The sequence below is a fragment of the Arachis stenosperma genome, chromosome 8 (assembly GCF_014773155.1).
Source record: "Arachis stenosperma cultivar V10309 chromosome 8, arast.V10309.gnm1.PFL2, whole genome shotgun sequence".
Classification (NCBI taxonomy): Eukaryota; Viridiplantae; Streptophyta; class Magnoliopsida; order Fabales; family Fabaceae; genus Arachis; species Arachis stenosperma.
The window spans coordinates 43,423,874-43,440,045 of NC_080384.1; positions in this window are offsets into that span (position 1 = coordinate 43,423,874).

A 16,172-nucleotide genomic window follows, 5' to 3' on the forward strand; every position below is an offset into this window, starting at 1 on the left:
AAAAAAATAATAATAAATATATAAATATTTTATAAAGAAATAAAGAATGCAAGCTTAGACGCGATAACAATGCTGCTTTCTATTCCGACGGTTAAACACTGAAAATAGAAATGAGTGTAATGAGTGTGATTGAAGTGTTCCGTAGAGAACCCACCTAGCCAGATAAAACAATCAAACACCAATTAATATATAATTTAAATAAATTTAGATTTGAAAGTTAATTAACATGTTATTAAGAAAGCTAATATAGCTAAGGAGTTATAGCTCAAGTGACATAGTTTTTTTATACTCATTTAAAAGTTACAGATTCGAGTCTTATTTTTAATCTTAGAAAAAAAATTACAAGAGTTTAATTTCGGTCTAATTTGCAATAGGATGTCCTTAGTATTGTGATGGGTGAGTATTTGATATCCTTTTTCTAGTTATTTTCATATTATCCTTTTTCTAGTTATTTTTATATTAATTTTAGTTAGCTTTTACCAAATTTTATTATATTTTAGTGCAAAATTCACCTTTGGATGCTACTTTGAGTTTTTCTCATGTTTTTATAATTTTAGGTGAAATTCGGAGCAGTTTAGAGAAGTCTGGAGCAAGAAAGAAAAATGCTGACAACCCCCTGGGCACTGAACGTCCAACCTGGCGTTCAATGCCAGCAAGGGAGCAAGGAACCAGAAAGCACTCTCCTTTTCTGGCGTTCAACGCCCAATCCTGACGCTGAACGCCAGCAAGCAGCTCGTTTCGCATGCTATTGGGCCTCCAAAGTGGATTTAGCAGATATTAGGCTTATCTTATCTTATCTTCGTAATTTTTATTTTAAAATAATATCTTTTAGATTTAGCATTTCTTTTTAGGTTAGTATTTAAAGGAGGAGATCACTTAGGTTTGGGAGATCTTCTTCCCTCTGCATCTTTTCAAAAACCTTTTTTTTTTTTTTGTGAAGTTATGAGTAACTAAACCTCCTAGTTAAGGTTAGGAGCTCTGTTTATTTCTATGGATTAATATTATTACTTTTCTATGTTAATATATGTTTGATTCGATTCTAAGGTGTGTCTCGTTCTTAATCTAATGAAATTGGGTGAAGTGGAAGTATAACCCTTTTTTCTACATGAGTTCTGGTGATACTCTGACCAAGGTCGCCTGAACTACAGCTTGAGAACACACCTCCTAGACGGCTAATCCACAACCTGTTGGGGACATGGCAACATATGTTCAGCCGGGATCCGGGGTAATTAGGGTCTTTGTGGTATAAACTAGTTTTCTAAACTTCATCCTCTAATTCGAATTGAATAACCACTGACCATGACATTTGATGAGGATCAGAGGAGATTAAATTGCTAAGAAATTACGGTTTAATCACTTACAGTTTGGCATAAAATGAATCATTTATTGTTAAAATAGTTAGTAAGAAGTTTTAATCCGGAAAGATAAACATCTCCGAGACCTTAACTGTTTTTCGTATATTGATTTTACACCAATTCTTTATTGCTTTCTTTATTATATTGTTCTATGCATTTTCAACAACAACCATCTTTTACTGTCTGCCTAACTAAGTCCAGCAGGATAACTATTGCTTGCTCAGTCCGAAAATTCTCGTGGGATCGACTTTCACTCACCTGAGGTATTATTTGGATGACCCAATGCACTTGACGGTAAAGTTGTGCGAGTTCTAATTTCGCACACCAAGTCTCCGTGTTGCCCTCTAGGTGTCCGCTCGAACCTCCTTGGCACGCCGGCGATGATCAAGGACGTCCGGAAAAGGTGAACAACGTCCCTAGGCTGACTGGCAGTACGTTAGACGTCACCCGGTAAACCCAACAGTCAAGGGTCATCAAGCACCTCCTGGCCTGACAGATGTCTAACGCGGCAAGCCTGCCGGAACCAAGCCCATTACTTCTGTGTAGGTCGTAGTCTGTGAACGGCTGAATAGAGATCCAATGGCCATCCTGAAATCGAACCCTCCAGCCATCATATCACTGCTCATGAGGAGTAGCCACCAAACATCCTTGCCTCATTCTGTGGTGGTCAGGAACCTGTCGACATTGATCACGGCCCCAAGCACTGGCTGTTCGCCACCAAATTGACGTTTCACCCAATCAACATGGTGAAACTTAACAATGTTGAAACAGAGCAACAGACAAAAAAAACAACAGACATCCATATCCCTACTCGGCCTCCTCCTTCCGCCAATTCGGGCACAGGGCTTGCAGTGCAAGGCGTCGTACGGTGTCCACAGGAACTACAACATAAGATGTAATGTAATCATCGGCAATAGTTACTTACACCAGATACGTAATTTATTTAGTTGTGACAAAATAAAAAAATTCCGCTTACCTCATTAACTGTAACCGATCCAACGCTAGGTGCCATCGGAGGACTTTTTGTTTGTGCTTCTGGTTTAGCGGTATCGGGCATATGCCAGACCCAGTCCCGAAGCCATGTCAGCTTGATGGAGAAAGACTCCTTCTTCTGCGCACCTTGCTGCTGACCATGAGGAGGCCTGGCACCAAGTAGCTGCTCCACCCAATCCCAGGTCGAGTGCTCGTACCATGTCTAAAAATCACAGAAGTACCCACCTATTGGCTCCCTATGCACGCGTAGCCCGAGGTGGTCTGCAACATCTTACAGGGTAATGGTACACTCACCCCATGATAGGTGAAAAGTGTGGGTCTTTGGACTCTAGCGCTTTTCGAATGTCGTGATTAGGGAGTTGTCAAACACGAGGTTTCTGAGTGGCACCGTATCGCCAAACCTAGCCTCCCCCAAATAAGAGACAATGGCATCCATTGGTGTAAGCGTGTAACTCACTCGCCTAGGGAGAAGTAGGCGATGACTCTGATAAAAAATAAAAAATGGGAATAAAAAATTTATTTCAAAAGTAAACATTTAAATGTCGAGATAAAAAGAAAAAAAATATTACAAACAAGTATTCGATATTTCATAACTCAGTTGAAAACAAAATAATTAATTTTTAAAAGTTAACCATTCGAAAAAATATATCGACAATCGTAAGTCCCATTAAAACATTGAATAATAATTAAAAAGGTTATCTACAAAGCTACCAAAATTAAAATAAAAAATATTGATATCAAATTAAATAAAAAATAAAATAAACATTTACTTAATAAATTAATTTAACTAATAATTAAAATCATACCTATCCATTAACACTGACTAAAAAAAGATATTTACCAAATTATCAAAATTAAAATTAAAAATATAGAAATCAAATTAAATAAATAACAAAATACAATAAACATTTACTTAATAAAATAATTTATCTAATAAGTTAAACCAAACCTATCCATTAACAATTACTAATAATACATTCTAGCACTTAACATATACTACATCTATAAAAGTACCCTAACCATCACTATAAATATATACTTATTTAACTTAAACATGAAAATAACAATACTAACCTGGAAGTCGATTGCTCCAGCGATATGCCATGTCGCATTCAAGTGGTTGATGTCCTCATTCTGTACATCTGCACGCGTCATAATCTCCGAGTACCTCAATAATATGATTAAAAAAAGTTAGAAGTGGGAGAAAAGTAGAAGAAATGGATGAAAAGTAACTTCAAAAGGCGTTGTAAATGAATTCAATATATAAGTGCATTTCTTACTTATCTTGTTTACAGAGTAAGCGAGATAACCATATTACACCATGTGTGCAAACGTCATACGACCACGTTATACTGTGTCTTATGTAAATGTATTGTTTTTTTAAATTAAATGTTATATAAATAAATTTTTTTGTTTTCTTTCCACATTTTATTGGGGTATTGTATTTCATCTTGAACACTAAAAAATATTGAGAAGTTTGTAGAGTAAATATTCTGCATATTCCAAACATAGTGGTATATTACCAAAACTTTTGTGTTGTGCTCTATCATTTTTGTGTTTTGCTGTCTTATTTATGTGCAACTGTACTCTATTATTTATGTGCTGGTGCTTCTTATTCATATGCTATATCTATTATTGATCCGTTGTTGCATACTATTTTAAAAGTTCATGTTCATCAAGCACGACAGTAATTATATTGATAAGGAAAAAAAAAAAAAAAAGCCTTTCTTATTTAGAGTAGAGTTAGAAAATACATACCACTACTTGACAAAGATAAGGCAACCCGACCATACTTATTTACAGCATCTTGCTATCAAAGTCATTGATGGTTAATATGTTTTGGATGTTGATTGCAACAAACTTTATGTTTTTGACCCTTTGCACAAAAAGTGTCCAAGCCCGAAAGAAATTGTAACATTTTCATTTTTTTCGTAACTAAATGACATTTTGATTTTTTAATGATTAATTTTATTTAGTCGTTCCCAATTCCTGCAAATAAAATAAATGATAATATAATTTTATTATTATATTATTTATTTATTTTATATGCCATAGTTATAATAAAATTTGGATAATAATATTATTTTTATTGTTATCCTTATCGAGTTCGATATCCGCCAATATAAGTAAATATCTGCACTCTTTCATGAGTTTAGAGTTGCTAATGTTCTATCATATACATTTTATCCTTAAGTTACTAATGTTATTTATATTAGTAACTCACATATATTTATCCACATATGTATTATTACTTATGTTTTAAATATTTACCTTAGTGATTATCCATTTAAAATATTTATAATTTGAATCGCTGACTCAGCAGCTTTATAAAGTGACACCCAACTTAACCCACGACACCCAACCTCCCTTACGTGTCATTAAATCACTTAAATCATCATCATCATCATCATAATCACTTCTCATTCTCTCTTCTTGACCGAACTCTCTCTCTCTCTCTCTCTCTTTGTGTACTATCTCTCTCTCACACACACACATAAAGAGAAAGAGAGTCATACATACACACATAGAGAGAGAGAGAGAGAGACACCATGGCCAATCCATTCGATGTAACACCCTACCACACAGAGCTTTATACTTGAGTTCGTAAATCAGAGGTTGTGGAGTATTATGACCTCTAAAAGTAAAATACATACATATATAATAAGGATAATATAGTTAGGAGCCTTGAAAGAAAAGAATATGATAAAAACAAAACTAAGGATGCATCGCTCACAAAAAACGATAAGACAAAGTTTATACAGAAAACTAAAAGACAAATATATATAGAGTTCAAACAGATAAGTATAATCAAGCTCTAGACTTGACCTGCGAAGCTAAGGCCGACTAGAATATATATCTATACAAACCCACAATAAACCAAAAACATAACTATAAATTTTTGTTTCTACGAGTCAACGTTTAGGAGGGACAAAATACAAGTTATACATCTGTGGAGAGTATATATACATATATATACTAAGTACAAAACATAAATATGTCCAAAAAATGGCTCTTCGCTTGCAGAAGGGTCTCCAGCAATGCTTAATGAGGTGTCTCACTTCTCTCATCTAAAAAATAACAGAATATGTATGGAATGAGAATTGAGAATTCTCAGCATGGTAAAAAGGCCCACATAGATAATAAATAATGTTCCAAAAAGCCAGAGGCATTCCAAAACTCCAATAACCCATATTAAAATCCTAGAGTTTTCACTAAACCAAAATAGGATAACTATATCTAAGGAATCTAATCTAACCCTTCACTTCCCATCCTCTGCAAACCTCTAATTCACCATAACATCCCTTAGCATCTCCTCCACTAGCATGAGGGATCTATCAGAAAACAAACAGAAATAAGACAAACAAAAAAATACAAATATAGAAACATATATGGCAAATAGATGAAAGAAGCAATTAGTTACAGATAAGCAAGTAGACAAGCCAAAAAAAATGCATACTCAAACAAATCATACAAATGCACATAATATATGTCTGTCATACTGGCCATGAGCTCACGTATCGGTTACTTTGCTAGAATCTAACACACTCGATAGCTAACCTTGATATCATCTCCCTTACATGCATCCACACTCTTAGAGTATAGTGCACATCACACTCTTGGGATATAGTGCCCGCTGTATTTTTTGGGATAAAGTGTTCCCACACTCTTGGGATATAGTGTCCGCCACATTCTTAGGATATAGTACTCATCACACTTAGCCTTTATATTTGCAAAACTCTCCAAGAACCAACAAAATTTTATGCAGAAAACCAAAGCTTCACTTCAAAACTTGGAGATACAAGTGGATCAGTTGAGTAAGCAAATACTTGAGAGACCTCCTAACACTCTTCCTAGTGACACAGTGATTAACCTAAGAAAAGAGTGTAAGGCCATCACGTTGATGGGCGAGCCAGTGGCAGAGGAGGAAGTAAAGGTTGCTGAGGAATCAGATAAACAGAAGAGACTGAGAACACCAAAGTACACACCCAAAAGCTCCAAAAGGAGACAAAGGATGAGCAATTCTCATAGTTCTTGGAGGTTTTTAGAAAGTTGTAAATCAATATTCCTTTTGCTGAGTGATAAGTCCATATTTGATGACATATTTTGACTCAATTTGGATGGCTAGCACATAAACTCACACTTAAGCACCCAAATAGCATACCTTTGTGTTTTGTCCCTAATTTGATCCTAAATGTGAAAACATGCGATTTTATGCTTGAAATAAGCAATTTAATTCCACTTTTATTCCATTTGATGCCATGACATGTTTGTTGAGTAATCTCAGGTCATAGAGGCAAGAATGGATAGCCAAAAGTGGAAGAAAGCATGTACAAGGGAGAAAACATGAAGAAAACAAGGAAAAGCACACACAGCGAAGGAATTTTCATGTGTGCGTGCGCACAAGAAGGAATTTCCATGTGTGCGTGCGCACGACCACCTGTGCGTACGCACAGGTCTCCATTCAGCATAGTGTGCATACGCATAGAGGTTCTGGAGAAAATGCCTCCCTATGTTAAGTTCATAAAAAGCTTGCTCTCTAAGAAGAAGACATTTAAGGGAGATGAGATAGTGATATTGACCAAAGAATGTAGTGCAATAATTCAGAGCAAGTTGCCAAGGAAGATGTCAGATCCAGGGAGCTTTCAGATTCCATGCACTATTGGGAGTATCATCTTTGACAAAGCCCTATGTGATCTTGGTGCAAGCATTAATTTAATGCCCTTGTCTTTGATGAAGAAGCTGGAAATTCAAGAGACATAACCAACAATGATAGCACTTCAAATGGCAGACAAATCTCTAAAACTGGCACATGGAATAGTGGAGAATGTCTTGGTCAAGGTTGGAGAACTTTTTTTCCCTGCAGATTTTGTAATCCTTGACATGGGAGAGGATGAGAATGACTCTATCATCCTAGGAAGACCATTCCTGGCCACTGGAAAAACTCTAATTGATATAAAGCAAGGTGAATTGGTTTTGAGGATGCATGAAGATTACTTGATATTTAAGGTCTTTAGACCCTTACATCACTTTGATGAAGGAGACTCTAATCCAAATCTCCAAGTAACCCTGACTGAAGTAGAGCGGAGTTCACAGCTCAAACCTCCTTTGGTGGGAACCAATACAATTCCACCTAACATTAAACCTAAATTTGGTGTTGGGTGTTCATCATCCACTAAGGAGAGAGGAGGTCCTAAGAAGAAGGTACCCAAAGGATGGAGGAACAAGAAGATCCCTACCGAAGACTTCTCACCAGGAATGAAAGTGGTATTCACTAGAAGCCCAATCTTGCCTCATATAGTGAACAAGATTATCTCTATTGTGCAGATAGAGTTAATCCGTAAGAGCATAGGAAAAAAGTTCACAGTGAGGGGTGAGGATTTAAGCCCTTTTGACCACCCTCCTTTCTAGCAGAGCTGATCGTCAAGCTAGTGACAGTAAAGAAGCGCTTGTTGGGAAGCAACCCAACTCTTAGTATCCTTTGGTTCTTCTTTCAGTTTGATTCTCATTTATTTTTATTTATAGTTTTCCTTGGTTTAATTTTATTTGTGGTCATGCAAAGTGTTTAGAATAGGAACAAGAGGAACCTGGAGGAGAACAGAGCACCTTGGAGAGTATTCCACTCGAAGTGCTCTGGCGCTAAATACCAGGCTGGGTGTTTAGCGCCTGAAATGGCAACAGGAGTGTTGGCATGAAATGTCAGGAGGGCGTTTATCGCCTTGGAATGGATGAAAAAACTAGCGTTAAATGCTAAGTAGGCGTTTAACACCCACAAGGGGGCTCAAATCTTAAGACTTACCGACACCTCATCGGGCGCCAAACTCCAGTTGGGCGTTTAGCGCCAGACTTCATCTTCCAAAAAAAAAAAGATGAAAGATATCCAAGTCTGGTGTTAAACACTAAGGGTGGTGTTTAACGCCCTAGAGGGCATGAACAGTGCCACGTTTGGGCGCTAAACGCTGGAGCTGGCATTTAACGCCAGCAGCGTGAGTTTCAAAATTTATAAAGAAGGCTTCACCGTAACCCACAGTCACTTCCCTTCTCCCTTTCCCTTTGACCATTCAACTCAACACCCTCTCTCCCCTTTAACCACTTTTCTATCCACATTCATCCCCTACACAACACCTTCTATCAACCGATCATCTCCTATCAATCTTTCCAAATCCCTCTTTCCCATATTTCTTTCACCCAATCACCTTCCATCACTCTCTCTCTCTCTCTCTCTCTCTCTTCTCTCTCTCTCTCTCTCTCTCTCTTCATTACCCACGGTCAACCACCCCTCCACACTTCCCCATTTAATTTCATGTCACTAACCCCCTATTTTAACTGTAACCTACCCCACCCCCTCCCTATATATACCCCAACTTTTTGCTATTTTTACCACACCATTTCTTCCAACTTACTTGCACCCATTCCTTTCTTCTTGATCCCTTCACAACTGCGACCTCCCCCTCTCCCCTTCTACTAAGTTTTGTTTCTTTCATCTTACCTTTTTACTTTCACCATACCTTCCCTTTCTTAACCAAAGCCACACTCTTATCTTTCTCTCCACTATTTTTACGTTTCACTTTCTCCTTCTATTCCTTTCATCCATCCACTTTCTTTCTACATTCCCGTTGCTTCTTTCTCCCCATTATTTTTATTTTTATTTTTTTGCTTGGGGACGAGCAAAAACTTTAAGTTTGGTGTTGGGACACTTTGTTTTTACATTCTCATCATCTTATACATGGCACCCAAAACTGGGGAATCCTCTTCAAGGAAGAGAAAGGAGAAGGCGCCTGCATCCGGCCCATATGACTTCACCCGATTCTTCTCTAAGAACCACGAGGATCACTTTAATGAAATAATGAGAAAAAAAAAGTGATCCTAGAGGTCCATTTTGATCTGCAGTTGGGCGAGTACCTGAAAATCCGGGAACAGATTCTGAGGAGAGGATGGCAAGTTCTATGCAACCCCATGACTGATGTGGGTGTGCTAATGGTCAGAGAGTTCTACACCAATACTTGGGTAACTTACAAGCATGTCACATGCGTGAATCTGGACCCGAAGAACTGGCACACTATGGTCAGAGGGAGGATCTTGGAGTTCAGTCCGGAGAGGGTGAGGGAGATACTATAGCTACCACCATCCAGAGACGACCGTCATTCTTACACTCAGAGGGTCAACATTGACCAGAGACTAGACCAGGTCCTTACTGATATCTGTCTCTCTGGAGCACAGTGAAAGAGGGATGCTAGAGGTCAGTCATACCAGCTAGGAAGGCATTACCTGAAGCCAGTGGCTCGGGGATGGTTGGAGTTCATTCAATGCTCTATCATTCCTACGAGTAACCGGTCTGAGGTTACTATTGACCGAGCAGTGATGATTCACTGCATCATGCTCGGTGATGGGGGTAAAGGTACATCGTGTGATCCCTCAGGAGCTGTATAGCATTGTTGCAAAGGCCTCTACCTCTGCTAGATTGGCCTTTTTCCACCTCATCTTTTGCCTGTGTGAGGATGTCTAAGTCCATATTGATGGAGATACCCCTATTGATGTTGATAGACCTATCACTAAGAAGGGTATGGAGTATGCTAGGGAGTTCGGACATGCACCGCCTCAAGAGCCAGTACCCCTCCTCAGCAGGAGCATCCAGAGATGCCTCAGGAATTCTATTTCCCTCCTCGTAACTACTGGAATCAGTTGACTACATCCATTGGGGAGCTGACATCTTTGATGGACCAGTTGAGGCTGAAGTATCGGGATCACTCTGCCCTCCTTCATCAACTAGTAGAGGAGCAGTAGAGTTAGAGGAGAGACTTGGATGAGCTGATGCGCCGGAGAGGATCTCCAGGAGGGAGCAATAGCCATCATGACTGAGATGTTTGAGTTTCCTTATCTTCTGCTTATTTCATTTTTTGTTCTTCAGTATTTTATCTTATTTTCTGTTATCTATTTGAAAGCTTTGTATGATTATTAGTAGTACTTTATTGCTTTCTAGTTTAGTTATTTATTTTGATATCTTATGTTTATTTTGAAAAATGTCCCATATATTGCTCATTGAGCTTGAAAAATTAAAAGAAAAAGAAAAGAAGTAGTAAAATACATGAGGCTTAAGTTATATATTACGGATTACTCTGGTTACCTCAATGTGGTGGTATTATCTATAATTCTGAGTATATGAACTGAACAGTGCTATTTGATATTGAAGTTAAGAATATTAATTTCTGAGGCAGAGGAACTTAGAAAAATATTATGAATACTCTAAAATTGAGTAAACGTTTATCCTTGAAGCAAAACAAACAGATAAAAGAAAAATAAAAAGCAAAGTCCAAGGCTCTTAGCATCAAAGGTTAGGAATGTCAAATATGATTAAAAGCTCAAAGAGTTATTTTTCTAACCATATGCTTGTGGTGTGAATGTGTCAAATAACCCTTGAGACAGAGCACTAAGAGTCAAGACCAAGTGCGATTATAGAGTATGCCAAAGGCTTTGAGCACCACTGGCTTGGACAAATTAAAACCAAAATCTAACTTCAAAGAGCTTCCCAATTAAGTGATTGTGGTGTTTTTGTGTCAAGCTAAACTTGAGACAAAACATTTAGAGTCACGGCTAGGCTTAAGGTACAAATCACCAAAGAAAAGAAAAGAAAAAACTGTGTTCAAGGATCAATCAGAGCTTAAGGAAGAAGAGAATCCATAATATCATATGAGTTCTAGTTCTTGAGGATATCAATATCTCTGAATTTCAAAGGATAGTGAGATGCTGAACCTATTCAGAATCATAGTGTCTTTAACCCCACTCAGTAATTGGACAAGAGCTTAAATAAACACTAAAGTCTTAAACATTTTCTCTTTTCAGTCCTATATTATTTTTAGTTGCTTGAGGACAAGCAACAGTTCAAGTTTGGTGTTGTGATGTGTGAGCATCTTTCCCTTATTTTCTGTTTATTTTAAGTTATAATTTATTAAGTTTAAGTATATTTTAGTGTTAAAATCCTCTTTGGATGTTACTTTGAGTTATTTTGGTGTTTTTATTATTTCAGGTGAAGTTCAGATCGGTTTGGCAGAATTTGTGTGCAAAAAGAGAAGAAGAATTCAAAGCTACCAAGCTGAAGCTAAACACGGACCTGGGCGTTTAGCGCCAGTAACCCTGAACGCATGGAAGCCTTCTGCCCATTGGGGCACTAAACGCTAAGCCTGCCATTTAGCACCAAGAACTTAGAAGCGACAGGGAAGCTTTCTGCCCATAAGGGCGCTAAACGCTGGTTCTAGCGTTTAGCACCAAGGATCCGGATCACATCTTTCAAATGGAGCATCTTTAGTTGGATTTAACTTTTAATTCTTGGTTTATCTTTTATTTTAGTTATTTTTAATTACAAACAAAATCTTTTAGGTTTAGAATTTATTATCTTATTTTAGTTTCAAATCAAATTAGGTTAGATATAAAAAGAAAAAGATTCACCCTTCGGGGGACCTTCTCACTTCTACACTTTCACATTTTTCGAACCCTAGTTTTCTCTCTAAAATATGATCCACTAAACCTCCTTGGTTAAGGTTAGGAGCTCTATTTATTTCTATGAATTGAGACTATTACTGTTTTATTTTAATTAATGTATTAATTTAGTTTCAAGGATTACTTTCCTTCTTCAATTTATGAATCTGGGTAGATCAGAAGAATAACCCTTATTCTATATGCATTCTTGTGATTCTTGGAAGAATTATCTCACTTGAAGAATAGCTTGAAAGTAAATTCCTCCTAAATTGCTAATTACCTGGACTTAACGGGCTACGTGACATATCATCCTTTTATTTCTGGGTAATTATGGTTTTTGTGGCCATAAACTAGAATTGAACTTAACCCTCTAATCAAAATTAAGTGACCAAGACATTGGTAGTTAACTAGGTTAGCGGAGACTGAATCACTAAGACATTAGGGTTTATTCACTGACAGTTTGCCATAGAATGAATCTTGCATGATTAAACTAGTTGGTAAGAAAACTTAATCCAGATAAGTAAATAACTCCGAAACCTTAACTGCTTTCTTTAATAGATTTCACACCAAATTTCACTGTTTGCTTTCTTACTCTTTGAATCACTGTTTAATGCCTTTGGATCTCAACACACCACTTTCTGCTGGCATGACTAAGTGATTCATTCGACCATAGTTGCTCAGTCCATCAATCCTCGTGGGATCGACCCTCACTCACCTGAGGTATTACTTGGTACGACTCGGTGCACTTGCCGGTTAGTTTGTGGATTGAAAAATTATGCACCAGGGGTCTTACATAAAGTGCTCCCACACTCTTAGGATATAGTACCTGCCATACACTTGGGATATAATGTCCACCACACTCTTGGGTGATGTGCCCGTCACACTTTACAAACAAAGAGAATATGACGCATCAAAAGCAGAACAGATTATACAAAACCATTATCCTCATCAAACTCATCTTTAACATACTCAAGGTCAAGCATATTCAAGATCAGAAGCAAAATCACAACTCAATATACTCAACCCGGAGAAAGTGGAACATACCACAACCCTTGCATACTGCCCAAGTGTTTCAATAGTTAATCTTAATTCATTATCAATCAATTAACTCCATCCGTAATCATAATCAATCATCCTCATCTCTCAGCATCATAATCCTTTTCATCAAACCCAATAAAAATCAATTTTCATCATTTCTCATTATCAAAATCATTCAACGGTATTGACTCATCATTTAATTCAATTCTTCACTTCTCAATCAATCTCCTTCACTGTTAATTTAACTCTCTCAATGTGTTCGCACTCTTTCCAGGGCCTAAAAACTAGCTATCATATCTTAAACAAGGATTACGGAAGTTTACAAGCTTGATAAGACAGTCAAATAGTTAAAATCAGAGTTTTATATGAAAAACAGGACCCGTGCGTATCCATAATTGCTATACGTGTGCACGCACCAGACAAATTTTTCAGACTGTGGTACACATCATAGTGTGCGTACAGTCTTAGGATATAGTGTCCGCCACACTTTTGGACTATAGTGCCCGACACACTTTACAAACAAAGAGAATATGACACATCAAAAGTGGAACATATTATACACAACTAATATCCTCATCAAACTTATCTTTAACATACTCAAGATCAAGCATAATAAAGATCACAACTCAATATACTCAACTCGGAGCAAATGAGACAAACCATAAGCTTTGCGTACTGCCCAGGTGTCTCTATTATTAACCTTAATTTATTATCACTCAATCAACTCCATCCGTAATCATAATCATTCATTCTCATCTCTCAACATCATAATCCTTTTCATCATACCCAATATAAATCAATTCTCCTTATTTCTTATTATCAAAATCATTCAACGGTATTGACTCATCATTTAATTCAATTCTTCACTTCTCAATCAATCTCCTTCAACGTCAATTTAACTCCCTCAATGTGTTCGCACTCTTTTCATGGCCTAAAAACTAGCTATCGGACCTTAAATAGAGATTACAGAAGTTTACAAGCTTGCATGGACCATCAAAAAGTTAAAATCAGAGTTTTATGTGAAAAACAGGGCTCGTGCATACGCATAATTGCTGTGCGTACGCACGCACCAGACGAATTTTCCAGCCTGTATGTACACATCAAAGTGTATGTACGCATAACTTGTAAAACTTTCAAAGTGTGTATGCACACACCCCTCATGCATACGCACGAGTCTCACCAAACGCTCTCGTCTGTGCGTGTGCACAATAGTGTGTGTGGACATACATACCAGAATTTCTGGTTTTTTTCCAAAATTTTGTTTTGAAACCCAAACTTTAAACGCACATAATTTTTTTGTTAAAAAATAATTTTTCGTCCATTCTTAAAATGTTATATACTTCACGAATTCAATTTTCATTCAAAATAAGTTTCACAAAATTTGGAAGTCTAGAAGCTAAGTTATGACCCGTCAAAATTAGTCAAAAATTCAGTTTTTATCCAAAACACAAAACTTCTAGTTTTACCAAAGTTTTCAATTCATACTCAATCAAACCACCACAATTTTCAATACCAATAACCTCTAACCACTTTTTCATATCTCTCAATCATCCCATAAAATATCAACATCCAAACCCTTTAATTATTCAACAATTCCACGTATAATTTTCCACCAAACTTAACATATGTCACCGTTAATCATTAATCATTAACAATTCACATAATTTAACTTATCCTACGGACAATTAGCCTAAGTTTTCACGCAATATTAAAGATTAACTACAGAAAACTAAAACCATACCTTGGACAATTTTCTGCGAAGCCACAAAACACCGCAAGACCTCGCTTCCACAAGTTTTCAAGTCTCCATCCAATGTCCACTTGCCAAGCTTCCAACTACCAGAGTTCCAATTTAAACACTCCACTTCATCAATTGACATCAACTTCACATATATTCAACCTAATTTCATTTAATTCATACACATTCACAAATTTTAAAACCCTAATCTCAGAAAATTGGAAGATTCAAAAGGGGGTAACGGTTTCTTACCTTACCCAATGATGATTGGCGCAAAATCCAATAATAACCCAATATTAGATTGCACCTAAACCGCCAAAATTACCAAAATCACTCAATATTCAAGACAAAAACGTGAATCTGAGTGAGAGGAATAACTGGGCATGAAAATAAAAGTTTCTTACTATTTTGTTATAATAGAATTGAAGAACTCAATGAGATGAATGCATGGCTGCAAACAGTGCAACGATCGGAGCTCCAAATTGAAAGTTATGGAAGATTGAATGTCAAAGTGAATAGTGAGTTGGGTTTGGTTTCTCTTCTCCCCCACTCACCGTGTCTCTCTCTTAGTGCGGTGAGAATGAGGCTGAAAAACCTCACGTTGAGCTTATATATGTTGGGCCTTGGGTTTAATATGGGTCTGGTCCAACCGATTTAGCCCTTCGGTTTGATTTTGGGCTAACATATTTAAAAGTAGTGTTTTAATACATATTCTAAATATTTTTACTTTTCTAAATTATAAAATTTAATTTCCTAATTTCTTTGACCCATAATTAATTTATTAGTTAATTATTTATTAATTAACCAGAGTTTTACATTCGGCGTTCGATTTCTTGAGATCTGTAACTTCTGTAAAAAATCTAAACTGATTAAAGTGTTCGTATCTTCTTCTTCTTCACATTGACGCCATTTTTGTTCGGGAGAAGTCGACGGTAAAGCTGCTGTCCCATTCATGTTCGACCAAGTGAGTCCAAAGGTGGAATAGCCAATTTTTGACGTTTTTTTCTCAAATTTTTCGGTCAGAAAGTTTCTCCAGTACTTCGATTGTGAGGACAATGAGCTAGAAGTATGGTTTGGTAATTTTGTACCCATTAAATGTTAATGTGATAAATGATTGTTAATTTGATTGATTATTAATTGAATTTAATTAGATTTATGTTAAGATTTTGTTGAATTATTATTGTTGCTTATAATTAGGATTGGGATTGGGTTACCAAGTTGGTTTTTTTTTTTTTTTTGGATAAAAACAAAACTCACAAGTTTCTAATAGGATTTGAAGTTAGAGAATTCAAGAACAACAACAATGTTTAGTCATCACTACTCTAGTTATATTATTGAGATTTCTATTTTCCGTTTATAATATTTGAAGTGTTTTATTAGTGAAAATAATTTGGGAAAAAAATATCCTTTAAAATTACAGCGGTTTATCTAAATTAACAATTTGAACAATTGAACTTTTTGTATATGCGAATTTTATAATTTCTGCCAAGTTATTATTCATTTTTTGGGTGTAGGAATTGTTCTAGTTCGTTGTACAGACTAATGATGTTTGGTAGTTCATGGCTAAAAGCTAAGCA